The following is a 16774-nucleotide window of genomic DNA, read 5'->3' as shown; positions in this document are numbered from 1 at the left end:
GTGACAAGTGTTTTTCTCTGTGTGAACTCGGTTTCACCGACTTGTAATTTTCGGTCCAACCGAATATTTTCGGTACCACCGAAACATGCCACTCGGTGCCACCGACTTCGCAACAGGAAAAACAGTTTGCCACTTGTTCTTTATTTCTTCTGATCCAGCTCTACTCAATGAATCTTGTCCTCTACAAGCATCACAGTTTTATCTATTGCTTTGTGCTGAGTCTCAACGACCAAACCTATACGACGGATTCCAGAAAGACCTTCTTGGAAATTGATGTCAAAGGGGGAGAGAGAGATCACATCAAAGCTCAAGGGAGAGAGAAAGTCTGAAAAAGTATTAAGGGAGAGAAAGAGATTTCCAGGGGAGAGAATACTCAAGGATCCCAGATGTCCCAGATGCTTGATGTTCAAGAGGAGAGATGTCACATGTCTTCTTGGGGGAAAGACATGTTCATATGTGCTTATTTGCATTAAGTTCTATCCATTTGTATCTTTCAGCTCTGATTTTCTGTTCCCTATCTTCTCCCAATATCCCATGTAAGATTCAGGGGGAGCAAGACACCTAAGGGAAAGAAATCAGTCAATTTCATTGCATATCTTTACTCTTGGGGACATGTTGAATCAAATGTGGTACCTTGTACTCACTCTCTACATGTCATCCCAGTCTTGGTATTCTTGTGGTTTCTTTTGTTTGCTCTGACTAGTGGATGTACCTGTGTTATCTAACTTTGTTTGTGCAGGTTCATTCCATCCTAAGCCAACCAAAGACTACAAGGTAAGTGTATGCATCAAAATCATGAGTATGAGGAATTCTTGCTTATGTACATACTGTTTGCAAGAAGGACTCATGAGCATGAAGGTATTTTCCTTGACAATCTTTTGCTCTGATGCATATGGCCAAGATACATGTAACACATTGCCTACTCTGTCATGATTATGCTCTCACATGCCTCTATATTTCATATTTACATGAGTGCATACATGTAGGGGGAGCCTATGCTTGTTACATGTCCTTCCAAAGCTTTACTCGCTATTCTTTATATCTTGATCTAAAGCTTTCATGTATGTTGCCATCAATTACCAAAACGGGGGAGATTGAAAGCACAAGTGCTCCCTAGGTGGTTTTGATAATTGATGACAACATATCTCTTGTTGGACTAACATTTCTATCTAGTATGTTTCAGATAAGTTCAACAATGGAGTGGCATGGACTAAAGGTTGTGGGAAGTCCTCCAAGATGCTAAGGACGAAGGATTGGCTAAAGCTTAAAGCTCAAGACTCTTCATTTTACATTCTAGTGATCCAAGATCACATTGAGTCCATAGGAAAAGCCAATACAATCAAGAAGGGATGAGGTGTTGCTTAATGACCCTCTTACTTCATGTGCTTAGTGATATGCTCCAAAACCCTCAACTACTTTCCCATATCCACATATGACCTAAACCCTAAGCCAAACTCGGATCTACCGATTCTATCTATCCGGCACCACCGAGTTTTACTTGTCATAGCCACTGCCAGAAACCCTAATCAGTTCGGTCTCACCGATGGGATCTCGGTCTCACCGAGATGGGCTTGCAAACTCTCTGTTACCTATTGCAATATTTTCGGTCCCACCAAGATATGCAAACGGCCCCACCGAGTTTGCTTGGCCAACTCTCTGTTTCGCTTATTACCCAAATCGGTCCCACCGAGTTTGAGTAATCGGTCAAAACGAGTTTTGGATTTACCCTAACCCTAGCACATCGGTCCCACCGAGTTGATCCAGTCGGTCCCACCGAAAATCTCTAACGGTCACTAGGTTTCCTATTTCGGTCTGACCGAGTTTGTTGATTCGGTCCCACCGAGATTGGTGAATCATGTGTAACGGTTGGATTTTGTGTGGAGGCTATATATACCCCTCCACCTCCTCTTCATTCGTGGAGAGAGCCATTAGACTAAGCCTACACTTCCAGCATCCTATTTCTGAGAGAGAACTACCTACTCATGTGTTGAGACCAAGATATTCCATTCCTACCATATGAATCTTGATCTCTAGCCTTCCCCAAGTTGCTTTCCACTCAAATCTTCTTTCCACAAGATCCAAATCCTATGAGAGAGAGTTGAGTGTTGGGGAGACTAGCATTTGAAGCACAAGAGCAAGGAGTTCATCATCAACACACCATTTGTTACTTCTTGGAGAGTGGTGTCTCCTAGATTGGCTAGGTGTCACTTGGGAGCCTCCGACAAGATTGTGGAGTTGAACCAAGGAGTTTGTAAGGGCAAGGAGATCGCCTACTTCGTGAAGATCTACCGCTAGTGAGGCAAGTCCTTCGTGGGCGATGGCCATGGTGGGATAGACAAGGTTTCTTCTTCATGGACCCTTCGTGGGTGGAGCCCTCCGTGGACTCGCGCAACCGTTACCCTTCGTGGGTTGAAGTCTCCATCAACGTGGATGTAGGATAGCACCACCTATCCGAACCACGGGAAAAACATCCGTGTCTCCAATTGCGTTTGAATTCTCCAAATCCTTCCCCTTACATTCTTGCAAGTTGCATGCTTTACATTCCGCTGCTCATATACTCTTTGCATGCTTGCTTGATATGTATTGTGTATGTTGAAATTGTGCCTAAAACTCCAGTCAAACCTAAAAGATTAAAAATTGCAACTTTAGCACTAAGTGTCTAATCACCCCCCCTTCTAGACACACCTACTTCTAGATCCTACACCAAGCCTCTAACCCACCTTGTCCTAGCAAACTGTTGATTGGCTATGTTACCGCTTTGCTCAGCCCCTCTTATAGCGTTGTTAGTTGCAGGTGAAGATTGAAGTTTGTTCCTTGTTGGAACATGGAGATGTTGTTCCTCGTTGGAACATGTTTTCTTGTTGGGATATCACTGTATATCTTATTTAATTAATGCATCTATATACTTGGTAAAGGGTGGAAGGCTCGGCCTTATGCCTGGTGTTTTGTTCCACTCTTGCCGCCCTAGTTTCCGTCATATCGGTGTTATGTTCCCGGATTTTGCGTTCCTCACGCGGTTGGGTTATAATGGGAACCCCTTGACAGTTTGCTTTGAATAAAACTCCTCCAGCAAGGCCCAACCTTGGTTTTACCATTCGCCCCCTAGCCTTTTTCCCTTGGGAGTCGCGCATCCCGAGGGTCATCTTTATTTTAACCCCCCCGGGCCAGTGCTTGTCTAAGTGTTGGTCCAAACTAGAGCCACTTGCGGCGCCACCTCGGGGAAACTTGAGGGCTGGTTTTAGCTGTACGTAGTGTTCATCCGGTGTTGCCCTGAGAACGAGATATGTGCAGCTCCTATCAGGATGTTGGCGCACCGGGCGGTCTTGCTGGACTTGTTTTACCATTGTCGAGGATGTCTTGAAGAACCGGGATACCGAGTCTGATCGGAATGTCTCGGGAGGAGGTCTATTCCTTCGTTGACCGTGAGAGCTTGTCATGGGCTAAGTTGGGACACCCCTGCAGGGATTTGAACTTTCGAAAGTCGTGCCCGCGGTTATGGGCAGATGGGAATTTGTTAACGTCCGGTTGTAGAAAACCTGAAGTTGACCTTAATTAAAATGAATCAACCGCGTGTGTAACCGTGATGATCTCTTTCCGGCAGAGTCCGGGAAGTGAACACGGTTATTGGAGTTATGCTTGACGTAGGTTATTCTAGGATCACTTCTTGATCATACTTTTATCGACCGTTCTTTGCCTTCTCTTCTCGCTCTTTTTTGCGTATGTTAGCCACCATATATGCTAGTCGCTTGCTGCAGCTCCACCTGATACCTTTACCTTACCCATAAGCTTAAATAGTCTTGATCGCGAGGGTGCGAGATTGCTGAGTCCCTGTGGCTCACAGATACTTCCAAAACCAGCTTGCAGGTGCCAATGAGTCCTTGCAGATGACGCAACCAAGCTCAGGAGGATCTCGATGAAGATCGTGTTCTTTATGTTGTTTCGTTCTAGTTGATCAGTAGTGGAGCCCAGTTGGGGTTGATCGGGGACCTTTGTCGCATTTGGGGTTCTTCTTTTATTTTGGTTCCGTAGTCGGACCTTGATTGTATTTGGTTGTTGTAATGCTTTATTCATGTAATTGTGTGAAGTGGCGATTGTAAGCCAACTATGTATCTCTTTCCCTTATGTATTACATGGGTTGTGTGAAGATTACCTCACTTGCGACATTGCTTTCAATGCGGTTATGCCTCTAAGTCGTGCTTCGACACGTGGGAGATATAGCCGCATCGAGGGCGTTACACAGGTGCTATGGTTGCTGCTCTACTCCCCAAAAGGATTAATGCCATCTGCGCTTAGACCAAACCATACGCTCCTTGCGTCATCTGCAAACTCCTTCCCGTACTTTCTTTCGATTTTTCTCCACTGCGACCCGTCAGCGGGTACTCTCAACTTTCCGTCTTTCTTACGGTCTTCTCTGTGCCATCGCATCGCCTTGGCATGCTCTTTGTTTTGGAACAAACGTTTCAACCGTGGTATTATAGGAGCATACCACATCACCTTGGCAGGAATCTTCTTCCTAGGGCGCTCGCCCTCAACATCACCAGGGTCATCGCGGCTGATCTTATAACGCAATGCACCACATACCGGGCAAGAGTTCAAATCCTCGTACTCACCGCGGTAGAGGATGCAATCATTAGGGCATGCATGTATCTTCTGCACCTCTAACCCTAGAGGGCAGACAACCTTCTTTGCTTCGTACGTACTCTCGGGCAATTCGTTATCCTTTGGAAGCATATCCTTTATCATTACCAGCAACTTTCCAAATCCCTTGTCAGATACACCATTCTCTGCCTTCCATTGCAGCAATTCCAGTGTGGTGCCCAGCTTTTTCTTGTCACCTACACAATTCGGGTACAACAATTTTTTGTGATCCTCTAACATGCGCTGCAACTTCTTCTTCTCCAAATCACTTGCGCAGTTTCTCTTTGCATCGGCAATGGCCCGACCTAGATCATCAACGGGCTCATCTAATGCCTCTTCTTCAGCTTCTCCCCGCATTGCCGACTCAGCTTCTTCCCGCATTACCGGCTCAGCTTCTTCCCCCATTGTTGTATCATCGTATTCAGGGAACCCATGGCCAGGATAGCTGTCGTCGTCCTCTTCTTCTTCATTGTCTTCCATCATAACCCCTCTTTCTCCGTGCTTGGTCCAAACATTATAGTGGGGCATGAAACCGGACTTAAACAGGTGGACGTGAATGGTTCTTGACGTCGAGTAATTGTGACCATTCTTACAGCCAGCACATGGACAAGGCATAAAACCATCCGCCCGCCTGTTTGCCTCAGCCGCAAGCAGAAAAGTATGCACGCCCTCAACGAACTGGGGAGAGCATCGGTCATCGTACATCCATTGCCGGCTCATCTTCATTACACAACACTGAATAGACCAAATTAATACAAGTTCATACATAAAGTTCATAATACACTTAAATGCAACAAACAAATAACTCTCTAGCTAAAGCATTTAAATGCAACAACAAATGCGATCAAGATCGCAACTAAGGTAATAATGGATCCAACAGCATGATGATACCAAGCCTCACTATCGATGGCATATTTTCTAATCTTTCTAATCTTCAAGTGCATTTTCTCCATCTTGATCTTGTGATCATCGACGACATCGGCAACATGCAACTCCAATTCCATCTTCTCCCCCTCAATTCTTTTCAATTTTTCTTTCAAGTACTCGTTTTCTCTTTCAACTAAATTTAACCTCTCGACAATAGGGTCGGTTGGAATTTCCGGTTCACATACCTCCTAGAAAAAATTTCTATGTCAACTTGATGGGCATAATTTGTCATAAACACGAAATGCAACTAGTTTTAAAAGAGAATATATATACCACATCCGAATCATAACAAGGACAAGGGCCGACGAGGACGGATATCAAAACCATGGCACTATATGTATAACAAACAACGTACCGGTAAGATAATTATACGAGTAACTATATATCCAAATCACACAAACATCAATTTTTATATAGAATTTCATGAACAAGAGGCTCACCACAAGGTGGTGCCGGCGACGGGACGGTGCGGGCGATCGACGGTGGTTACGACGGAGATTTAGAAGGCACTAAGTAAACCACACCTACATATGCAAACTAAGTGTTATTTTTGACCTCAAATTGCATATAAATCAAATACTAGCACACACACACACACACATATATATATATCCTCCCAAATTACTAAACTCACAAATTAATCACTATATAAAGCATTGCAAGAGCTAATCTAGCAATGAGAGATGAAAGGATAAAGTTGCTAACCTTTGTGATCATTTGAATGGATGGGGGCCTTCAAATCTTGACAAATTTTGGGCAAAATGTGTGATGAGCTCGAGAGGAAGAGGGGAAGAACAGAGAGAGGAGAGGGGAAAGGGGAAGAACAGAGCGAGCTCGGGTGGACGAAGGGTTTATGTAGGACGACCTTTAGTACCGGTTCGTGCCAAGAACCGGTACTAAAGGGGCTGGAGGGGCCCCAGTCTGACAATATCCTGCCACCACTCTCATTAGTATCGATTCGTGGCATGAACCGGTGCTAAAGGTTTGCCACGAACCGGTACTAATGAAAGCGGCCCGGCTAGCCGTTGGAACCGGCACTAATGTATACATTAGTGCCGGCTCAAATACAAACCGGCACTAATGTGCTTCACGTTTGACCCTTTTTCTACTAGTGCGACCCTGGGTCACTTGGACTAGTTTGTAATCTACGTAGCATTACCTTTAGCGATTCACTGTGTATTACCTTCATCTTAGTTTATTAGTCTTCATAGTATTTTGGGTCAAAGTTTAACTAGATAATTAACTAGTAAAATGTTAATGCATGTCATAAAAATTAATATTGTTGGATTCTCATATCGACAAGTGTGGACTAGGTGTTGCATATTTGGTTCATTGTAACCTCAAAAGGTCACCACACAAATATAGCTATTCATGAGTCATACTAAATCAGATTTGTTTAATAAATCGTAAATCATATTGTCATTTCATCGTAATGTTTCCTCCCATTTGTAAGTGTTGTTTCAATAGTATTATGATAAGGTTTGAGAACTAAAATAAATACCTTATCATGTCTATTATGTAGTGACCTCAGAAAATATACTACTATGTTACTGAGATTCTAATTAGATTTATTGTACGACATGTAATATTTCAAAGTCAATTGTGTAAACGCTGAGAGTATGTGCAGTCAAAGCCAGCAAAAGAAGACAATTTGTTTAGTTAATTTGAGCAATGTACTTTACATTTAAGGCATAATACTCGACATTCTATTTTTCTTAATAAATCAATGTCTCTAAAACATTGTATGCACTATCCCGTGCAAATGCACGGGTTAACAACTAGTTCTTTTAATTCCAGACCATTTGTTATTCGGATATGCACATTTGTTGCATGCGAGAATTATTGTATTCTATGATGTTCAAAAATTAATAAGTTTGTTATTTATTACCTTTCTTATTTACATTATGTTGTCTGAGATCATGATTTGCGGTGTGGTTTTGTGATACCATGGGTATCAGGTGGAACAGATGCTGCAACCCGGTACCACAAAAATTTGGGGGGGGGGGGGGGGTCGTAAGCAACTCCTAGATAGGATGCGAAGGCGATAATGTGTCATAGGTGAGTTGCGCGTGCCCTCGGCGACTATACCTAGCCATTAGTGAGACCCTAGGTTGTCTCGCTGAAGCGACTACAGTAGTCGGGGTGGCCCATTTCGCGCACAGTTAAGAAAACGAGAAGAAAAAAAGGGAGAACGAGGGATCAACCGTGGAGCTCCCGGAAGACAGCAAGCGTTGCTAGCCATTGCACCCGCCAACTGTTTGTGTTATGTAGCGGGGGCTCAACCTACTTGTTTTCTTTTTCCGTTTTCTTTTGTTTCTTTTTGTTTTATTTTTGCTTTTTCTTCTCTAGTTTTTTCATTTGTTTCTTTAGGTTTTTATTTTCTTTTTTCCTCTTTTCTTTTTTCTTTTTTTTTTTCATTTCTACATTTTTTTTATATATCAACAAAAAAATTCTAATATACATTTAACATTTTCCAATACAAATTTAACACTCTTTTAATACATGGTCAACATTTTTATACACATTTTATACAATTTTAAAATGCTTGATTAACATTTTCTAAATGCAATATTAACATTTTTTAACACATGGTCAACCTTTTTTGTGTAAACATTTACATTTTCCAAATGCTTGATTAACATTTTTGAAATACTTGTTCAACATTGTTTCAAATGCTTGATTAATATTTTTATATACATGATAAAATAGAATCATCTTTTTTAATGCATGGTCAACATTTTTTCTATACACTGGTTGATCAACATTTTACAAACAGTTGTTCAACATTTTTTTCAAATGCATGATTAACACACACACACACACACACACACACACACACACACACACACACACATATATATATATGATCAAATAATTTCACCTTTTTTAATACATGGTCAAGTTTGTTTCTATACATATTTAACATTTTTCATATGCTTTATCACCATTTTTGAATTACTTAATCAACATTTTTTGTCAAATACTAGATTAACATTTTTAACTACATGATAACAAAAAATCATCATTTTTTAATACATGGTCAACATTTTTTCTATACACATGTAGCATTTTTTAAATGCTTGATCAATGTTTTTCAAATACTTGTTCAAAAAATTGAAATGCTAGATTAGCATTTTTAAAATACATGATCCAATTTATTATACATTTTTCGTATTCGTGATAAACATTTTTACTATACACATTTAACATTTTTCAAATGCTTGGTCAACATATTTCTAATGTTATTTTATAGACTTTTTTGTAATTTATATGTTTAGAATATTTTAAAGTATAAAAAAAATAAAAAATAAAGCAAAAAACGAAATAGAAAACGTAAAAGTAGGAGGCTGTGGCCTCCCACGCTCCTGGGCAGGCTCATCTCGGTCTCTTCTTCAGTGAGGGTTCCTACCCTCTCGTTGAAGGCAAGATATAGGGGCGCCCGTGCGTCCCGGTCGGCATCAGAGTGCTTTACAGGCCCAAAGCAAAACTTCGGGCCGGTCAGGACTCAGGAGAGCCCAGCTGGGCCGGAACGTCTCTCAGCCCATTAATTTGGCCAGGCCCCCTGAGAGGTAGTGGGCACGGTTTACCAGGATCGGAGACTGGTTATGGCGAGCACGTACATGTATCGATGGCATGCAAGGGCTTTGGCTCCACGTATGTTGACAAGGCAGGACCAGTAGGGGCAAGGTGCAGATCGTCATCCATGGATTCAGGAGCATCGAGTAGTGTGCCTATCATTGGCAGGCCAATCTGCAGCTCTACCCTCTCTCCTTGTATGGTGACCGAGGCAGCAGAAGGAGCATGCTGCTCCTCGGCGGCCAAATTCACTTTTTTGACCCTTTTTTTTCGAAACTTCACTACGATCTGACCCCATTTTAAAAAAATCAGAATCTGGCCCCTTTCCTACCGCCCTTGGCCTTGGCGGTAGCATATCACATCATACCGTCAGGGTCTCTGACGGTAGGACTTACCTGCGTCGTCACGCCCGTTCAGTGTGAAAAAGACGCTATCGTCATGGTCCTTGGTGATAGGTTCTTCACCGTTGTTTATTGCATGCATGACCATATAAAAATTGTATGCATGTCCCTACCACTAAGGACCTTGGAGATAGGGTGTTTTTCGCACCGAACGGGCGTGACGGTGTAGGTAGTCCTACCACTAGTGGCCCCGGTGATAGGATGTGCTACCCTGCCGCCAAGGACAATAGCGGAAGCAAAAATAGTCAGATATGAAATTTTTACAAAGTGGGGTCAGATCGTGGTGACGTTTTGAAAAGGGGTCAAAACACTGAATGTGGCCCTCTTGGCTGGCACTGGATGGGCAACTCCATCACGTGGATGAGAGGAGCCGCATCGGTGCCATCATGCGATAGGACTATACATAAGTTTATCTGTTAGATTTAAAATTGCCCGTTTGCTTGCACAATTTGTACCGTAAAGGTGAGGTAAGAAAAACCTTTTTGATATTCTATGGGACAACACTGATTCTATCTATTCACTTCAAGCTTATGGCAACCTGTACCAAATTTGAATTTGTTTTCATAGTAGCTGCATGACCATTTGGAGTTGCTTTTATGTGTTTTTAGGGATGCTTTTTCTATGTGTAGTTCTTAATTTCATACAGATGTATTTTATCTTGTATAAATACTGGTGCAACTATTTCATGATTTGAGGATCTATTTCATTTCAGTGCATTCTTAAATCATTACCTTTTCTACCTTTTTGATGTGAGCAGCCACGTGAACAAAGGATACATTTCACTTGATTTGGTTGGTGTTACTAGAACCTTCGCCAAATTGGTGGTCTCATGTCAATGTCATGTTAGGTCCTTGATTTGACAATCACATATGCAGTGGACATCACCGTCTTAAGATGAGCATGCTATTGTTACTCACCAATCACGTGGCGGTATTTACCCAGGTACTCCCTCCATCCCATAATATAAGAATGTTTTGGACACTACACTAGTGTCAAAAACGTTCTTATATTACGGGACGGAGGGAGTAGCTTCCACGAAGGCAATTTTTTTATTTATGTGGAGGTTTAGTTATTCTTGTCCACAATTTATGAGGAAGTGTGTCCCTACTGTAATCAGGTTTCACTCAAGAACTAGTTGTCACTTCCATGCTCTTCTCAAGCACCTACTTCTACTTTTATTAAAAAGAGGAGTCCATGGCTCAGGCTCGAGATGGTAGCAAAGCGAGGCGTGAATACGTGTTCTGAGCGTGTAGCTCCATAGCTACGCCCAGTGCACATGAACATCAAAATAATTACGGTGAATTCTGCTACCATTGCAGGAGAAGCCATCCACAACTCCTCCTCCGGAGCCACCCGTTGCGCCACTGGCACAAAGACCAACTGCATTGGGAAGTTAAACAAGTTATATCACGCTTAGCGATCACTCGTTTTATCAATTATCCCCATAGGGCGTTATCATGAATAGAACCCTCGAGGCGCAAAGACCAACTACACCAAAGAAGAAAAGCAACCAATAGACAACATGTCGGGTGGTGTTTTTTTCCATCTCTATCGGCATTTCACCGTTGCGGGCGCTACAACAAGAAACAGACAACTACATAGAATTTCTTTCATGACTATGAACAAACACGAATATAACACTCCATACAATATGCCCGACCACATTAGGAACTCGTGGATGATTTCCCTGTACGCGTGGGTATATATGGAGTAAACTGAAAGCACCCACATCGGCGTTGTTTGTCATCCAGTCGAAGTGGCGATGAGCCCGTGACAATCCAGGAACGTCTAGCTCCTCCACTTTCTGGGACGCACATCACCATTTCTTTGCTCGCATTAGCGCTTGTTCTTTTTCTCAACGAGAGCAGTACGTTTGCTCCTCGAGCGCTTAGAGACATGGGAGCCCTCTGCATTCTTCTTGAAAATTTTCTTGCCACCACCACCGGCAAACAAAGCACCCAACACCGAGAAAGCTCCCTTGTCCCTCAACCATCGAAAAACGGAGAGATGCTCCATGATCGGTGCCGGCACTTGTTCCGCCTCATACACCTCCTTCATCATCCCGTCGTAGCGCTCCTTGGGCTCAAGCTTGTTGGCCCGGACACTGGCGGCTTGCCGGCACAGGCATGGGCGCATGCTCTTCCTCTATCGGCTCAGTAAAGAAGCTCGCCGAGGGAGAGATACCAGAGGAAGCTCACCGGCTTCAGCAGATGAGGAGGATATGGAAGGCTACGCCAAACGAGAGAGCACGCAAGGCGCTTTTGTAAACAACCAGGGGAGGGCAACCGACGTTGCACGTCCCATCCATGATAGCCGGTCAGAACCATGGACGGCCCGGGTCTGGGCAGGACAACCACTACGTGACCGAGCGGACCAAGCCCCTCCATGGTACCCTCTATATAGCGGGGTGGACGCAGTGCCGACGCACGCGGGCGTTGCACCACGCGTGCCACACATGCGTACCACATGGGGACCAATGAAACAGCCGGAAAAAGGCCCCGCGCGCGACTCAGCGCTACTACCGCCACGCGCCCCGAACCATCCCGACGCAGGATCCGGCTCTCGTGCTCTCATCCGTGCTCCCACATAATCCTACGGTTGTCCTTTTCCCTTTTTTCTTTCTAATTTAATCATCTCCCTCCTGATTTTAAGAGGATGGGGCCGGACCTTATTTTATTTCAATCAAATCAAGCCACGTAGACGGGAGCATGGATGGGCACACGACGGGGGAGCAGGTAAGTCTCATCCCCCGACGCAAGGCAAAGGCGCCGATAGGCGAGTCTGACTGAATTGTTGTGCGCACGGCAGCAAACGAAAGGGCTCTCGCTGGCGCGCCGGAAGCTGCCCCGTGCTGATGGTCCCGAGCGCGCCCGCGTCCCACCCGTCATGGACCACCAAGGTGGGTCGCCCGGTTGCGCATCGTCGAGGTAGATCGGACGGCACAGAGAACCCCCGAAAGACCCACGCGGCACGCAACCTGGAAATGGACGGCATGAAGGGTGGCACTCTTGCCCGCAAAGCCCCCTAGGAGGTGGGAACTTTGTTATACTTTAAAGGAGTGATAAAATAATGCAACATGCAAAGAAGAAAAATCCTAGCTTAAAAGTTCCTAACAAACCAATAACCCACAACAATCTAACCCACCAAAGGCTCGGCCCAACAAACAAATGATGTCATTTTGGTTGTGACATAACTCATTCACACATCTAGACTTGCTGTAGACAAACCCATTCATATAACTTACGTGTATAATGATGACGCTAATGATTTCACACACATGCTACGAACTCAATGAAGTAGTGTTTCCAGAAATAACTTAGTGGACTAGTGGCCATGAGTGATTTGCAAGGATGAATTAGAGATCTTCCCTTAATATCTTTATTGGAAAATGCTAGTGAGTACAATACGAGTATAATATAGTAGTACATGAGTGTCGTACAAACTTTTTCTCATGGGAGGGGTGTCGTACAATCTTGAGCAATTAAATGGCGTGCTACTAAAGATAAATAATCAATTATCCACCCATTCATTTCCTAGGGGCATTACTAGAAATACCACTTCTCTCAAGGGGCCGGCCCAAAAGATTCCCCCGAATGGAAATGCTCACTTCCAGATCCTACATCATGCCTTTCACCCGCTCCACGTCCCCTCACCAATGCGTGGGCCCCACCACGGAAGCCCTCGCAAGGGTGAAGTTGTCATGTGCCTCCACGTATATAGGGGACTGTCCTCAACCCCATCTACCAACCTACACACCCGCTTCCCCCACTTCATTAAAAACTCTGCCAATTTCGGCGAGGCTCCATTCCCCCAATGACTACGATGAGGTACTAGCGGCCATATGCGGCGGTGTGATCCTCGCGAGCCTCAGGACGCTCGCGGTAACGTGGAGGGTGACGGAGGCAGCACGGTGGCTTGAGAAGAAGAAGCCCCGACAAACGACGCATCCTTGGGCTCAGTAAGTTTGGGAGCAGGCTCAGGATGGAGAACCACTACGAGGAGTTCGAGGTTGAATCCGGGGACTCCGACTTGGAGCTCGGGCGTGATGGGGTCGCTGATAAGGATAACAACCACAAGGTTGTGGAGATTAAGTCGTTAGCTGCCGTCAGGATGTCCCTGTCCAAAGGTATCGGTCCCATGTCGTGATAACTGCTTTTAATCCGTGTATTAGGGTTAGTTTTCATCCTGTTTGCTGTAGAACATATTGTACTACAACAATTTCTTCTTCTTAGGTAGGACACAAAGGTTTGAAACCGCATATAAGCCTGGCCACAATAGACATTTTCTATTATCATGTGGTTTACACTTATGTTTCCTGCTTTTGTGTGGTTTAAGCTTGTATGCTTTTTAATTTCACACTATTTACACTCCTTTTCTCTCTGTAAATTGAGTGCCGACAAAAATTTATGTATTGATCCCATGGTAACAATGCAATATATGCATCAATCAGCCGAGAAAGACTTGCAGCCCCATTGTTAGGTAGGACAAAGGTTTATAAGCCATGTGCATTGTTAAATCTTGGATATTCATAAATTTTTGTATTTATGGTTTGCAAAATGTTAGATCTCCATACACATGGTTAGTTCAAGGATGTGATGAGAAATTTGCAATGCTAACTTACAGTTTATATAACTACCATATGATAATGCTGTCAATTGCACATGAAGTACATGCAAGTAACTCAATGGAGTAACTTTTTGTTTCTTTGAGAATAATGGAGTGACTAGCTATAGGTGATGTACAAAAATTCTAAAGTTATAAACAATCATTTACGAGAAGATATTGGTTCAACTTTTGGTTGGATGAACTCATCCAACAAACCCAGACGGAGGGAGTATGAAAGTAGTAATAAAGCCATACTATAGGTGTGTACTACAATCTTGAGCTAATAAATGAAATAACTAGCTATTAATTATTTGCAAGTATCTTAAAATTACATAAAATCATTTATGACAAGATTTTGGTTAAACATTTGGTTGGATGAACCCGTCCAATAAACTCGGACGGGCGGAGTATGACCGTAGTAGTACACTCATGCTAGAGGTGTGTAGTATAATCTTGAGCTAATTAATAAATGGAGTAAGTAGCTATGAGTGATTTGCAAATACCTTAGCATTACACACAATCATTTATGAGAAGATTTTTTTAGCATTACACACCATCATTTATGAGAAGATTTTTGGTTAAACGTAGGTTGGATGAACCCGTCCAACCTACACAGACGGATAGTGTACGACAGTAGTAGTACAGTCATACTGTAAGTGCGTAGTTCAGTATTGAGCTAATAAATGAAGTAACTAATTATGAGTTATTTGTAAGGATCTTAAAATTACATGCAAACATTTATGAGAATATATTAGTTAAACGTCCACGGGGGAGGGGCGATGACTATGAGAATATATTGGTTAAATGTCACAAGTGTGTAGTACTATCCTCACGACCCTCAAGCCGTCGACGGTGATGCGGAGGGCGGTGGAGGCGGTGTTGTGGCCTGATAAGAAGGAGCCCTGGTGGCGTGGTGGCGGAAGTCGAGGCTTCATGGGGCTAGGCGGGCTTGGGGTCGAGCTCGGCTTCGACAACGACGACGTGGGCTTCAAGGCCAATTTCAAGGAATTAGGTTAAGGGCTAGGCCATTTTTGTTTCTCAGCCATGTTTGCCTGATTAGGCTGGTAGGCTAGTTTCGGCACTATTCCTTCAGAGAATCAATTTTGGTTGCTAGGTTGTCGATCTTGTTATTTATATTTTTTCGTGAGATTTGACGGTGATTCTTATGCTTACTATTTATAGTCAGAAAGGATTGAAAATCTATAGAGAAGGGGTTGAATCTCTCCGTTTTGTATGGAAGTCTTGGCCTTTTGGGTTGTTGCCTTGTTTTAGATGGTTGTAGATTTGCATGGGGATTTTTCTATACTAATGCTTTTACCCAAACCTAAAGAGGACTGCACCAATGATGGTTCAATGTTCATAATAATTGTGATATCATACATATGAATTCATGTCCATGATGAAATTAATTACTTTTTGTGAGACAAGCTTGTCTTTCTTCCTCTCTCTTAGCAATGACATCGATCTTCCATTGCAGATGACTTAAGCACCATGACTACAAATGATGTTGATGGTTCTGCACAAAGGTCAGCAAAGAGGAAGAGTAAGAACCAATTCATGGGTATCCGGCAGCGCTCCCGGGCTAGGTGGGGTGCGGAAATTAGAGATCCTATCAAGGGTGTCCGTCTCTGGCTTGGTACTTTCAACAGTGCTGAAGAAGCTGCAAGAGCTTATGATGTTGAAGCACGCAGGATCCATGGCAAGAAGGCCAAGATTAACTTTCCAGAGGAACCAAAACTTCCTCAGAAGAGTCGTGCTCCCCCTGCTTCTCCCAAAGTACCCAAGCCAAGTGCAGCACAGGAACATAGTTTCATACCAGCATTCAACAACCTTGTCAACCAAAATGCTTTTGTCCACCCATCTGCTCACTTTGCATCAAAGCAGCCGCTTGTTCAGCCTGAGAATGTGCCATTTGTTCCTCCAATGAGCACTATTTGCCCTGTTGAAGCTCCTGTTATGAATATGTACTCTGACCAGGGAAGTAACTCCTTTGGCTTCTCTAAGTTGGGTTGGAAGTATCACACCAAGACTCCTGATATATCATCCATTGCTCCCATTTCTACCATTGCTGAAGGAGCAGAACCTGTGCTTGTCAAGAATAACACCTACAACTCATTGGCGCCTCCTATTATGGAGAATAATGTTGTCAATTTCGAACCTTGGATGAGATATCTTATGGATGATAGCGTGGATGAGATGATTGATAGCCTACTTAATTTTGATGTGCCTCGGGATGTCATTAGCAACAGGACCTTTGGAGCTTCGATGCCATGCCCATCCGTGGCCAATTTTTCTATGGGAAGCAAACCTTGTATATCGGGACAAAGGGTAAGCCTTCAATTTTGGATGTTCAGTCCGAGATGATAATTTTTTCATTGCTCTGAACTTTTTGTTTTGTGTTTCAGGAATAAGGCTATGAAGATTGGAAAGCACCCTATTGTCCCCTCTGGCTAGCATATGCTTATGTCCAAGCTTAGATGCAAAAATGTTGCATCACAATTCTCTATTGTAATCGACCCATTACCTAGTTGACTGTCGCTATGTGGCAACCATTTATGAGTCCGATGAACCGTTGTCTTGTCTTTTGCCAACTTTTATGTCGTCGCTACCATTTCTGAATTTGAAGA

At 43.4% G+C, this 16774-nt stretch overlaps 1 pseudogene; it reads left to right on the top strand.

Moving 5' to 3' along the window:
* LOC125517025 overlaps positions 1-16566 on the top strand; it is a 44790-nt pseudogene extending 28224 nt beyond the window's left edge.
* The last annotated feature ends 208 nt before the right edge of the window (positions 16567-16774 follow it).

The sequence above is a fragment of the Triticum urartu genome, chromosome 6, assembly GCF_003073215.2.
Source record: "Triticum urartu cultivar G1812 chromosome 6, Tu2.1, whole genome shotgun sequence".
NCBI classification, from domain to species: domain Eukaryota; kingdom Viridiplantae; phylum Streptophyta; class Magnoliopsida; order Poales; family Poaceae; genus Triticum; species Triticum urartu.
The sequence above is the reverse complement of the archived record's forward strand: the minus strand, read 5'-3'. Positions and strand labels throughout refer to the sequence as shown.